Below are 15,166 nucleotides of genomic sequence, written 5' to 3' on the forward strand. Positions count from 1 at the left end.
GGGCATTTAAAGGGCTCCACCAGGCATAGATCTTCTTGTCTGTAATTACAGAAGGCAAACTCCCGAAAGACTCTGTGGAAGATATCGCTACAGATTCTGCCTGTCTGGAAAAAAGAATGGTATTCATTTGGTTAATTAAAAGTTTGGTATTCAAAAATCTTGAAAACCACATTTTATTCTTACCCTTCCTGTGGAAAACGATCGATGTTCAAGCATTTTTATAAATACTTGCTGGGATAATGCTGGGCTGGCCAATTTCATTTGCTCGAATGATGTGAACACATCAAACTTAAAAATAATTTTGCAGCTGTCGGTTGCTGGCCAGTATTTGTATCCCAGCAAGTCACCTATGCTCGGGGACCATTTGGCGGAACAAATTGGGCAGCACACAGAAGGCAAACGAACGTTGTATGGACCTGAGAAAAAATATAAATGTGCAATTTGACAGCTATCTATGCAATGTAGGACAAAAGTATAATAGTAATCCTGTATTTCTGCTTGATCGTCTTCTGGTGGCAACAAACCATTGATAGTCACCAACACGGTCTGCTTTCCTGGGATGATGGTGAAATCTTGGCTTGGACCACAGAAGCAGATTTGGGATGGCGGAGGAATTGGAAGCAGACACACTGCAGCAAAGACAATTTCAGAGATTCATATGCATGTTAGGACATGTTAGGAAATGTAGTCAATACAAATTGAGACATTTTAACTGTTAAAGCAAACTTCCGACATGGTGAAAATGATGCCGCTGTATATGTAGTGCACATTAGGAAACCATGGTAAGGGAATATGTAATACCTTATTTGAACCCACCTTGTTCACAGAGTCCATATTGGCCACTTTCATCCACAACCACTAAGGATGTGGGAGGAATAGGTCTGTAAAACCCATCAAACATGGCTTCCCTGTCATGGAAGACATGTTTACCATGGATAATAGGGTCACATGCCGGACAAAGAAAGGGAGTTCCTGGTGGAACACAGTCCAAGCACCGGACCACAGCATCAGCAGTTTTGCATTGGAGACAGGAACGTGTAGTGACAATCTCTGCAGCCAATTTCAAATTAAGGAGCATTGCAGCTCTGAATTTTTGTTCACGTTTCAACTGTCTTTGGGTCCATGTTGATGCAGTGGGTGTTTCTTCTGATGATGCAGGGACAGTGAGAGAACCCAACAGGTTTCTCAGTGTCTGAAGATGTTGATCTAAAATAACAAAATATAAAACAAATCATGGAATTTAGTTTAATTTAAAAAAGATATTCCATACATGGCTTTTCACTTTACAATGTATCATGAACAAAGCTATTACATACTACAAACAATTACCTACATTTCAAGTTGAAGGATAATTTAAGAATTCATTGCGCATACCAAGACTTGGGACCTGTAGAGGAATCTCATGTGTCTCCTCGACCTCTGGGGACTTCTGAGAGCTGGAAGGTTTAACTGCATAAAACAAAGTACGATGATATGGGAAACATTATTGAGGACCGACCAACGACATTAAAACTTAATGAAACACTAGAACTAGATTATATTTTACAGACCAGATCGATTCTTATTCCAATGTTGGGCTATAATGTTCCCATCCAGGTCCCTCTTCCTCCAGGAAACATTTGATCCTTGCGTTATTTTCTTTGGTATCTTCTGTATCTTCGGTTTCTTTGGTTTCTTTGGTATCTTAATATATAAATATATAAAAGAGATTATATATTTCCCTTAATTGTTGCACACACATCTTTGTAATGTGTGTGTCTGTTATCATTTGAGTAAATGTTATAATACATTTTTGGATAATGTTGTACTTTCCTTATTTGCCAACTCATCTGCGAGGGCATTCCCTATCTCTAGCCATTCATTCAGTTGCTTGGATGACATTTTTAAGTGAGGATAAAAAGGGCAACAACAAACAAAGGATGAACTGACATACAGGGAGGGAGAAAAACAAAACAAAAGACAAGAAAACGAGAGGGGTGAAAGAGAGTAGGAAGAGGAATATGGCTCTGAAAAGAACCGTTGATTTTTTTATGATAATAGGCTACTTCATATAATTGAATTGATAGATGACCTGAAAAAAACCAAACAGATGAACTCAGATTAGCTGTGCTACCATGTAATTTAATTGTTGCTTCATAAATAAGCATTCGCCAAAATAAAACTACAGGCACCAAAATCAATCAAGTCCCAGGTAAATCAGTAATTACAGGGAAATATATTTCTCTTTTTAACTAGATGTGATGCTTTCACAAAACTTAAGTTGAATTAGCGAATGTTTAAAGTAGTAAAACAACTATGACCTGATGATATTCAAGTGTTGAACTTACCCTAACTATCATTAATGCAACATGTTAGGTGACATTTCGAAGAAAGAAAAAGTGTGTGCATTATAAAAAGCGCCATGTAAATGTCAACTATTATTATTATTATTATTAAAGTGCCATTTCCTTTCGCATTGTTTACGTTCATATCATGTCCTGGTCTGGTTAGCTGAATATACATACTTTTGCCATTGTTATGTGTTATGTCACGTGCTACCAAGGGTTTTGTTTTTAGGCAAGATTTTAGCTCCTTTTGTGCGAAGGAGAAAACTCTCCCTACAACTTGTTGTAGACGAACCTTCTTATATTGCAATACATATCCGTTAGCGCATATAAGCTAAGCGCTAAGCGCTAACCTTTACAGCCATGCTATTGCTAACAACATGCATTCGCCTATACTGCCTATGCCACGGGCCAGCCCTAAAACGTAAAACTGAAATATCGTGGTTAAACATGATTAGTAGAAAAACGACAGGATTAATTAAAAGCGTAAACAAATCAAATGAAATACAGAAATCAGATTTACCACTTGTAAAGCTCTGACGCTCTTTAACAATCCTTCTTCTTCTTCATCTTCTTCTTCATCTTCATCTTCTTGGCTCGTCGCACTTTTATTGATGCGCAAGGTTAAAGTTCACGGGATTACGATCGTGACAAAACGTGACAAAAGGTTGTAATAAACTGCTGCTAGAAATGAATAATGGGAAAGCTACGTGGCTATGGGTCGTAATATCGTGATCAACACTGCTTAAACAATCGACCTATTTGGTCGTTTTTTGTAGGAGGACAGGCTGACACACACACACACACACACACACAGTTACGTTCCCTATTGGGCTAGGGCAGGGGTGCCCACACTTTTTTGGCTGGTGAGCTACTTTTGAAATGACCAGCTAACCGAGGTCTACCAACCAAAAATAAAAACCCAAATTGCAAGGGTTGCTGAATAACACGTTTTATTTTTACATGGGATAACTACAATAGGGCTGCAACAAACGACTAATTTGATTATCGATTAATCTATGGATTAATGAAACGATTAATCGACTTTTCGGACTACTACTGTGTGCCTTGCACAATTTCTCAAACGCTCTTATTTAGCCATCAACTTTTAGATTTAGTTTGAGGTTGTTTTAGGCATGTGGAAACTAACAATGAAGACAATAAAGATGAATACTTGATTCAAAAATACATATATTATTAAATTAACTTAACAAATTGTGAACAAAATTAACATTGCTTTTTATTTGAATTAAATAAATAATATTTCACATCAAAAGAAACAACAATGTTTTAACAAATCTTGTTAAATAATCTGATGACAGAACTGGAAACAGAATAGCTGAAACTTTAACAAAATAAATAACTAGTTACCTCTAATCATTAACCCATGTTTGTATAATGTAGTTAACTCCGTGTGTTGCTGCTAGCATACATAACACCTGACGTGGAACATTACTCGTGGATGGGGCTACAGAGCTACTCGAAAGACAGTCGAACCCGGTGCATTCCTCCGTCTGAATGTGGTGCACTTTTGCTAAATGTTTAGACAAATTGCTGATGTTACCGCCCTTACATGCTAAACACTTTTGGTGACGAGCATTGTCCACCTCAAGACGGGTAACATGTAACCACACCTTGGGGTGCTTCTCTCCACCATCTCCTCCGTGTGTTGCTGCATGTAGCAGATGCGTGTGTGTAAACTGCCCCGCCCCCTTGCAAACAGACGGGGGAGAGAGAGATCTCTTCTGGATTGGAAAGATAGAAAATACACCGACCATAGACGCATTTGTTTGTCTTTTTGCATGTTAGAAACGAGTTGGCGACACTAAGACTAAGAGATAATGTTTGTGTAGCAATAATACATGACCTTTCTCTTTCTCAACTCGCTACTCGGAGGGAAGTCGCTGTCATATGCCTTGTGAACACTCCGATAATGCCTCTCCACGTTACCGTTCTTTGGCAGAGCGACGCTTGCTTTACAAATAAGGCAAATAACCTTTGAATGTGACATCACAAAAAAAGATTCTCCCTCCCATTCTGTGTGGAAGTGGTATGTCTTTAGCTTTTTGCTCGTTCCCGCACTCATTTTGTTGTTTGTCTCTCCCGGCACTTGACTGATTTTGTATCGCTTTGCATTCTGTGTTAACAGACTGGAAAGCAATAGGTCGCTTTTTCTGTCAATCAAGTCAACTGCTGAATTAAGTGGCAGGGAGGCCAAAGGAGGAGGGATCAAAACCTGAGCTGGATTTTTTTTAATTTATGAATGACTCGCGATCTACCAGCATTGCGGTCGACCGCGGTCGACGTACTGGGCACCTCTGGGCTAGGGGAACCAAAGGGAAATAACACGACCAGAGTGGTATTGGTAATAATTATAAGTGGCTTTATTATAACAGGAGAGAACTTCAAAAGGAAGTTTATAAAGAAACAAAACCCTCCCGTTACACGGGGTACAACATATGAATGAAGAAAGCTGCACACACACAGCTGTAGCTGGTCTACAGGTGCTAATCACCTGTGTCTAAGCTAATACATTTTGCACAGATAAAAGCTGATCAACAGGTGCTAATCACCTGGTTCTAAGCTAACGCGTTTTAAACAGATAACAACAGCTGGTCAACAGGTGCTAATCACCTGGGTCAAAGCTAATACTCCTACACAACGTTACACAATAAGAGAGGCACAACACACTACTTGCACTCGGCTAAGTATCTGCGGATTACGGGGGAGCTAACAGTATAAACACACACAGTAAGTATCACGAGGCTAGAGGCGTCTGTCTCCCTACACAGAGCCTCCAGAATGATCTCCGTTCCCAGCCTTTGTACTCCTCCACCCGGGAGATGTGCCGGAAAGGGCGGGATTGGATGACGTCTCATCCAATCACCTCTTCGGATGCAGCGAGGGCGAGACGTCGGAGGAACTGCGCCGCTCAGGTGTACACACAAACACACAAACAGGTTTACCAGCCTTGACAGCCCCAGGAAGGCAGCGGCTGTAACACCCCCTCCCTTAAGACAAAACCCCACAGGGTTTTTGATGAACCATACCCCACAACATAACGAACACAGAAACACATCACTACAGTCTGGACAGAGCATCTGCAAACACGTTCTCTGAACCCTTTTTGTGTCGGATCTGCAGGTTGTAGTCTTGGACGATCAGAGCCCACCGCATGAGACGCTGGTTGTGATTGTACATGCGGGACAAAAAGACAATGGGATTATGATCGGTAAATACTGCAACTGGCAAAGAACTGGATCCGACATAAACTTCAAAGTGCTGGAGAGCTAACAACAAAGCAAGGGTCTCCTTTTCAATGGTAGAGTACCGGACCTGATGTTTGTTGAACTTACGGGAGAAGTAGCAGACAGGATGATCCACTCCATCCGCATCCTACTGCAGTAAGACAGCACTGGCCCCCACTGCACTGGCATCCACCTCTAGTGTAAAGGGCTTAGCAAGATCGGGAGCAGCGAGCACAGGAGCGTGACTTGAGAGTGTTTTTACGCACTCAAAGGCATATTGGCACTCAGGGGTCCAAACGTAGTCCGCCTTGGGACTTATCAAATTAGTTAGCGGTTGGGTTACACTGGAAAAGTTGCGGCAGAAACTGCGGTAGTAGCCTGCCATGCCGAGAAAACGGCGGAGGTCACTCCTGGTGCCGGGCACCGCACATTCAGTCACCGCAGCAACCTTAGCTTCCACTGGTCGGACTTGGCCTTGCCCAACCTGCTTCCCTAAGTAGGTGACAGTAGCTTTCCCAAACTCACATTTGGCCAGATTCAATGTAAGAGATGCTTTTTAGGGTCTGATGCCACCGTTCCAACGCACCCTGCGACTCTGGGTGATACGCGCTGGAAATAACATGTTTCACTTGTAGTGTTTGGAAGACCTGTTTGAACAACTTGGATTTAAAATGTGTCCCTTGGTCACTCTGAATTACCCGCGGTATTCCAAATGTGGAAAATAATTTAGTCAACGCCTTAACTATAGCGGCGGAAGTAATACTACGCAGTGGAATAGCTTCAGGGAAACGAGTAGACGTACACATAATGGTGAGCAAATACTGTTGGCCCGTTTTTGTACGCGGTAAAGGGCCAACACAATCTATCAACACCCTGTCAAAGGGCTCACCTATAGCCGGTATGGGATGTAACGGAGCTTGCGGAATTTTTTGGTTAGGCTTACCGATAACCTGGCACACATGACAGCAGCGGCAAAAGCTAGAGACATCCTTCTTTAAACCTGGCCAAAAGAAATGTTTGAGAACGATCTGATAAGTTTTAGTCACGCCCAAGTGTCCCAACCATTGACTCTCATGCGCTACAGATAGTACATGTTGACGGTATGGCGCCGGCACAACTACCTGATGCGCTACACTCCAGTCAGCCTCAGCCGTAGCAGTGAGGGACCATTGGCGCACTAATATCTCCTTATCCAGCACATAAGCTACCTTCTCACCCCTTGCTTTGCTATTACTCACCACCTGCTCGAAACACTTCGCAAGCGTCGGATCAGCCCTCTGCGCAGCGAGTAAACGCTACCGGGTTACCGGGAGTGTCGAACCGTCAACAACTGGGCTGGCAGGTTGCGCTGGCGCAGTAGCCACGGCAGGGGAAAGGGAAACCACAACTTCTGATCTTTTCTCCGGCATCTTGTCATCTGTAAACAGTGTCCCAAACATAGTATCATTTAGAGACACATCTGAGTCACTCTTACGCGCCTGCGCACGGGTGACAGCACAAATGGGGAAAATGTGGGCATTTGTTACCTCAGGCAGTACAGCCTGCGGAGAATCCAATATTTCAAGCGCAGGAGTTACCTTACCTCCTGCAATGTCATTTTCCATTAGGAAAACTATACCACGTATGGGTAATGCTGGGCACACAGCAACAGGGAAAAATCCAGTAATTAATTTAGATTGTACATGTACATAGTGTACGGGCCGGGGCACATAACCCATTTCAATGCCACACAATATTGATCCATACCCACACGCTGATTGCTCGGAGAATGGCAGGGCAGATGCAACAATCACCGACTGGGAACCTCCAGTGTCTCGTAGGATGCGGATGGGTCTCTGATCATCCGACTCACCTGTTCACGATATCAATCCCTCAAAACACAAAAGGCTTAAAGCAGGGATCTATTTCTTCATCATGGTCGGAGGGAGGAATATTGGGTGACTCCGCATTAATTAAACCAATGCCTTTCGGCCGGGTCAGACTTGGTGGTTGCTCCTTACGTTTACGAATCATGCAGTTAGCAATAACATGTCCAAACTGATGACAATAGTGGCACTCTCTCTCCTCTCTTGTTACCCTATACACATTCCCCGGCTCAGATGGTGCAGCAGACACACTGTGTGACCTCTCAGTAGCGGCAGGGGAAAACACAGTTTTATGCATCAACACATATTCGTCAGCCAGTACAGCAGCTGCGGAGAGAGACTGTACTTTCTGTTAGTTTATGTATCCCACAATGCGGTCAGGCAACCCCCTTTTAAATTCTTCCATGAGAATTAATTCTTTCAAAGCAGAGTACTCGGCAGCGTTACACGAGTCAATCCACTTTGTAAATAACATCCCTTTCTCCCTGGCAAACTCAACATGGGTTGGATTAGAACCCTTTCTATGGTTCCTGAACTTCTGCCGGTAGGCTTCGGGAACTAGCTCGTACACCCTAAGTATGGCACGCTTCACCAGGTCGTAACTTAAGCTGTCCTCTAACGAAAGAGCAGAAACTGCCTCTTGAGCTCTCCCGTGAAGCTTACACTGTACTAACAGCGCCCAGGCTTCAGCCGGCCACTGTAGTGCCGCTGCAATGTGTTCAAACGCACAAAAATATGCATCCACTTCAGTCTCGAGGAAAACCGGCACTAATGCTACATTTTTCCCTACATTGAAGGCAGGTGGACGAGAAGGAAGTGAAAAGCTTTCTCTAGGATTGCAAATAACACCAGATGCGCGCAGTTCGGAGTCTAGCTCCATCTGCCGTATCCGGACTTCCTTATCTGCTTCGATTCTTTTTGCCTCCAACTGAAACTGCCTGTCTTGCTCCCTGTCTTTTGCCTCTAACTGAAGTTGCCTGTCTTTTGCCTCTCACTGAAGTTGCCTGTCTTTAGCTTCCAACTGAAGTCGGGCGAGGCGGACTTTAAGTTTATTCCCTTCCCGGGAATCTGTACTACCAACCGGAGAGGGTGGACATTTACGAGGCGGCCTGAGCAGTGCTTCACACGGCTCGCCCCCCTCGCTGCCATCACTCTTTTCTTGGCTAAATGTAAACTCCGCCGCCTGCCTCTGACTTAACGGGTCTTCAGTTAAGGCGTTAGACCCTGGGAGCTCAGCGGGCACAGCCAGTACTAGTAATTCCCTTCTCACCATCTCATCCCCCACCAATGCCTTCAACTCTTCCTTTAACATCTGCCGACTTACCACAAGACTGAAGTGCCGCGCTACTTCTATCAAATCGTCTTTTTTACACCGGTCCAGCTCCTCATAGGACGGCCAAACTAAGAACGACTCTAAGGCGAAGGCCGCCATTCTCAGGTGTACTGCCCACACGTATTACAAAATGTGTTTGTTGCTATAACAAAACCTCCTATAACCCCAGGAATTCTATTAAAAGGATCCCGGACACGAGCCCCCATGTGTTACGTTCCCTATTGGGCTAGGGGAACCCAAGGGAAATAACACGACCAGAGTGGTATTGGTAATAATTATAAGTGGCTTTATTATAACAGGAGAGAACTTCAAAAGGAAGTTTATAAAGAAACAAAACCCTCCCGTTACACGGGCTACAAAATATGAATGAAGAAAGCTGCACACACACAGCTGTAGCTGGTCTACAGGTGCTAATCACCTGGGTCTAAGCTAATACGTTTTGCACAGATAACAGCTGATCAACAGGTGCTAATCACATGGGTCTAAGCTAACGCGTTTTAAACAGATAACAACAGCTGGTCAACACGTGCTAATCACCTGGGTCTAAGCTAATACTCCTACACAACGTTACACAATAAGAGAGGCACAACACACTACTTGCACTCGGCTAAGTATCTGCGGATTACGGGGGAGCTAACAGTATAAACACACACAGTAAGTATCACGAGGCTAGAGGCGTCTGTCTCCCTACACAGAGCCTCCAGAATGATCTCCGTTCCCAGCCTTTGTACTCCTCCCCCCGGGAGATGTGCCGGAAAGGGCGGGGATTGGATGACGTCTCATTCAATCACCTCTTCGGATGCAGCGAGGGCGGGACGTCGGAGGAACTGCGCCGCTCAGGTGTACACACACACACACACAAACAGGTTTATCAGCCTTTACAGCCCCAGGAAGGCAGCGGCTGTAACACACACACACACACACACACACACACACACACACACACACACACACACACACACACACACACACACACACACACACACACACACACACACACACACACACACACACACACACACACTGTTAGAAATTAAAATCAATGTTTTAATGGAGAAATGTAGTTTAAACATGCCGTCAGTTTTAATGCTCTTTTATACTGAAAAACCAGAAATTCTTGTGCACAAGCAGTTAAGCTTTTATTCTGAAAATCCTTCATCAACGGTTAGCATTTAGCATGTGGCTAATATACGATTTCCTGAAGAGGTGAATTTAGTAGCGAAATGATATGGAGTGGTGCAAACCGAAGCCTACTGATTTAACACTACAACTATAGATGTCGAGATACTACCATGCTGAATATTAAATGAAGGTACAGTTTATTTGAATACATTATTGTTTACAGATGAGAGTAGCATGTGACAACATCCGGAATGACCGGAAACTAAACGAGCCGAGAAGTATTTTTTAGAGTATTGATTACAGCGTTTAGAATGTGTTAAATGAAAAGTGATGAAAGAGAATATGAGGAGAAAAGGCGTGTTAAGCATATATTGAATGTGAAAAGAACCAATCCTCTGTTTAAATGCAACAACGGACATTGGAGACGAGGCGAGCCGGCTGGCGGGGAGGAGCCAGCAGAGGATATATAACGGCACCGGAGGAGAGATCCTTGCTCTTCTCTTCCCTAACGAGGAGCGGATCACAGCTGTTTGTCTGACTGAACAATATCATGCTTGTGACCAACCCGCGCCTTTTTTAATTAAAGTACCCAATTGAACTTTCACAGAGACTCCATTTAGTCTCCTTTTAAAGCTTCTCTCCTGGACGGGAGAATAACGAACACAGTTAACAATCTGGTGACTTCCCTGACGTGATCCCGCTGACCGAGGAGAGAAAACCAACCGGCTGTTTCCTGGAGACGCTTGCAGCCATTCGACACACAAGAGCTCAAATCAATCGGTAAGAAGATGCCTGTTATGACAAAGATTCTTCACTTGTTAAACTAGGCAAAGTTAGATTTGTGTGTTTGACGGCAGCCGGCGGATCCTGAAAATAGCTGTGCATTTTAATGTTAAAACAACCCAAATTTATAAAATAATCACTCTAAAACCACGAGGCGTTGTTTTGTCACAAGCAGGGTGAGTTCACACTTTCTTTTGTTCCATTAACCCTGCATGCTATTAACCACGTGTGGGTGTTGAATTTTAAATATAAATGTGTGTGGACATTGTACTTCGGATAGGTGCCTTGCTGTTTTCACATAGGTGTCTCTTGTTACGTTAGTACAGGGGTCACCAAACTTTTTTCTCTGGGGGCCACATTATTGTTCCTGACTGTGATGGGGGGCCGGGGCCGAGTCAGCTCATTGTGTAGAAGAGATTACTAGCCCGGCACAGCCATCCCCACTACTACTTCCACACTACTATATCAACACTTGATTCCTGTCACATATTTGTTTACCATCTTTACTAGTGGTTTACAAAAGTAGCAATTGAGTCTTCACACTTTGCTTTAATTTGAAATACCACAGATATTCCATTTATTTGTTTTCTAATAAAAATAACATCAAAGCTGTCAAGGTAAGAAACATCTGCCTAGTTGAGGTGATTGACACTGGCAAAGGTGAGTTCAAAATTATAAATTATAGGTAGGCCTGATGATGATGATAATAATAATAATAATTGTGTGCAGCACTTAACGGTCAAATAAATAGGCCTATAAAATAAATAAATAAATAAAAAACATCAAAATTATAATAACATGAGTAGGCTAATAGAACTAGCCAACTCTTATGCCTATCCAGGTGAGCATGTTCAGTTAACATTTTGTTTAGGTCAAGGTGAAAAGGACATGAGCAGTGTAGGCTCAAAACTAAAGCACAACAATAATACAGAATAATGGCAATCAAAATCAGTAGCCTATATGTAGGTGAGCTGGATTTGTACTTGTTGATGAATTGTGCTGTCTTTGGGATGGGATCAGCAACAGCAATCTCCTCTCCTCACTTCAGAGTGCCTTCTGGAGCCCTGGCATGGAGGGATGACGGATTGAACACAAGAAGCACCATATTCAGTCAATGGCAAGACATGCTGCTGTCTGCTTTTCTCTGTGACATAATTTTACAACATATGTAGCAAATTAAAAAGAGCCTTCACATTTCATATTTATAGCAATTAAAATCAGTAATTGTTAAAATCAGTGTGCTTACCGTATCAGTGTGAACTGTGTGTTTGCTTCTGGCTGATGAGAAGTTCAATGTCTGGTTGCAGTCTAGTGGTAGCCAGTCTCAAGGTCTGATGCAAGTGTTTATCTGTGAGTCTGTTCCTTGTTGTATTCTTGGTTTGCTTCATGCGGGAAAAGGTTTGCTCACAGATGTAGGTGCTGCCAAAAACTGTGGACATCTTCATTGCATGCTGTTTGATGTTTGGGTAGGTTTCCCCTGGGAGCGAAGCATAGAACTCAATGAGACTGTCAGGCTTGAACGCATCTTTAAGGATATCACAATTCTGCAACTCGGCTAGTTCAAACTGAAGAGAGGGATGGGCATCATTTATGTCGGCAGCAAAGGGGTTCTGGAACAAACGTATTGCTTTACCGTTGACATGGTGGTTTCTCAGCGCAGTAGCTCCGGGTGGCAGGGAGATGCGTAAAGTCCAGCTTTTCGACCTGTCTCACAAGCAGCACTAGTTTGACCTCGAACGCTTTGATGTGGGAATACAGGTCACTGATTAGCTTCCCTTTGCCTTGGAGCTGCACGTTAAGGTGGTTCAACATTTCAGTCACATCTGTTAAAAATGCGAGGTCCCATTTCCATTCTGGCTCGGTCAGCTCTCGTACCGTTTCACCTTTAGACTGCAGGAAGGTGTTGATTTCGGGTAGCAGGTCGTAGAAACGGCCTAACACTTTGCCTCGGCTTAACCACCGGATTTCTGTGTAGTACAGCACATCCTCGTAGGCAGACTCAAGCTCGGAGAGGAAGGCCTGGAACTGTCTGTGTTTCAGACCATTTTTTCGGATGTAGTTGACACAGTGCACAACCACCTTCATAACAGACGCCCACTTCAAAACTTTGCAGCATAGGGCTTGCTGGTGAATCAGACAGTGGACTTGTAGTGGGGGGGTGAGACCTCGTTCCTCGAATTCGCTGTTCAAGCGCCCTACTAGCCCCCTTGTCGTGCCAACCATACTAGGGGCGCCATCCGTAGTGATGCTGGCAAATTTACACCAGTCTAGACCCAACTCTTCCATTGTTTTGCACACTTGGACAAAAATATCCTCTCCTGTTGTAGTTCCTTTGAGGCTTTTTAGTGCTGCCAGCTCCTCAGACACTTCAAAGCTTTCGCTAATCCCACGAATAAAAATGAGCAGTTGTGCTGTGTCCTGCACATCATTGCTCTCATCCATGGCCAAAGCAAAAAACTTGAATTGTGACGCTTTCTCGTTCAGCTGCTCATAAACGTTGTCCCCCAATTCTTCTACTCGCCTGGTCATAGTAGTCGCGGAGAGACTCACACCGTTGACTGCCTCTCTCTTGTCGGGACACACCTCCTCGGCCACAGCAAGGATGCATTTTTTAACAAAGTCCCCATCAGTGAAGGGCTTCCCATGGGTAGCTAGTATGTGAGCTACCTTGAAGCTAGCTCGAACAGCAGCGTGGTTTACCTGGGTTTGGCGAATGAATGTTTGTTGTTGTGCTGCCAGTCCGCCTTTCATTCTGCGAATTCTGTCTGCTCTTGCTTGCCCTCGCAAGCTAGCAAAGTCACTGTGGCGGGTTTCGTGGTGACGACGAAGATTATATTCCTTGAAAACCGCCACACTCTCTTTACAGATAATGCAAACGGCACGGTCCTTATACTGAACAAAAAAATAGTCGTTGGTCCACTGTTCTTTGAAAATTCTGCACTCTCTATCAACTTTTCGTTTAACGTTAGCCATTTTTGCTGTCCTGAACACTGACAGTTCTCTACGCGTGCGTTGTCTGTCACTCACTTGATCTCCAAGATGTCGGGTGACGACAATTCGGCAAATATAGTGCATTTTATTTTATAACTAAATATAATTTTTTTAACTGAAACAAAATCAACAAAATACCAAACGCAGACATGTTATTATTTTCCAAAAATCAATTTGAAAAAAATAAGCCATGACGACTTTTGGGGATTTGCCTCATAGGGCCGGTTCAAGTAGTGGGGGGCAGAGGGGGTGGGGGCCGGTCAAAGGGGGGTGGCGGGCCGGATCCGGCCGCCGGGCCGTAGTTTGGTGACCCCTGCGTTAGTAGTTATTTAGCCTATGACGTAAGGGTATATAGCCCATTTGACGATTTTTGTTAAGATCTGGAGACATAGCGAATCGGTTAAGGGCCGAGTAAGTGAAAACCAGCGGGGCATAGTGAATCAACTCAGGGTTAAGACCGAAGTCAGTGCTTTAAAGAAAGTCCTTTTCAAGAAAAGGCTTGGTTAAGGTCTAAGCCTTTATCAGTGGTTAAAACTGTTCTGTTTTAAACAAGATATTGCAGGTGGGTTACGGTAATCGGAATTACAACAGCAGTGCAGTAATAAGACGACGGTCTATTATTAGTTGCTGATATTGGTCCCGGTTTGGCGTGTCCAAATAGCAACAGTTAACCATAGTCGACTATAAAGTCAAATATTACGTGAACAGGTTTATAGCTAGTGCGTAAGGGTTCCTAACTTTAAGTGATGATATCAATAAGATAAAGCCCATAGTCGACTATAAAGTCAAATATTACGTGAACAGGTTTATAGCTAGTGCGTAAGGGTTCCTAACTTTAAGTGATGATATCAATAAGATAAAGCCCATTTTTTCATAGTAGCCCATTTTTTTTATAGTAAACTAGATAGAAATGTTGTTATTTTAAACTAAGTGTTGTTTTGGCTTGTATTTCAGGGTTTATAATACCACACCAGTGGTTTACTTTGTTACGGTTCGTTTAAAGATCACCTCGCCATTGTTTAAACTCCCACCTGAGAGCCGCATGGACAAATCTCTTTGTCTACAGGTCAGAGTGCGAAATAATCGGGTGCCATCTTGTTTACACCCCACATGTGGAAAAACAAAGACAGGGCAATCGCCATTTCGTGAAATGCAAATTCAAAGCACTCCTTTCTTTGTTCTTATGCAGCTGGTTTCACTCCAATGAGGCATTTTCCTGACCTCCATCTTGTGAAGAACGAATAATACTGGATATTAAAGGGAAGGATTGTTGTATTTTTAAAGATTTGAAGTATTGCTGCTGGCAAATGTGTTTTGGCGGTTTTTGAAATATTCCTGCTTGCAAATGTGTTTTGGCGGTTTTTGAAATATTCCTGCTTGCAAATGTGTTTTGGCGGTTTTTGAAATATTCCTGCTTGCAAATGTGTTTTGGCGGTTACGTGCTGTGTTGTTTAACCATAGTGTAATGTTCTTCCTATTTTAAAGATACTTTTAAGGAAA

Source organism: Notothenia rossii (assembly GCF_949606895.1).
Source record: "Notothenia rossii genome assembly, chromosome: 8".
In the NCBI taxonomy this organism is placed as follows: Eukaryota; Metazoa; Chordata; class Actinopteri; order Perciformes; family Nototheniidae; genus Notothenia; species Notothenia rossii.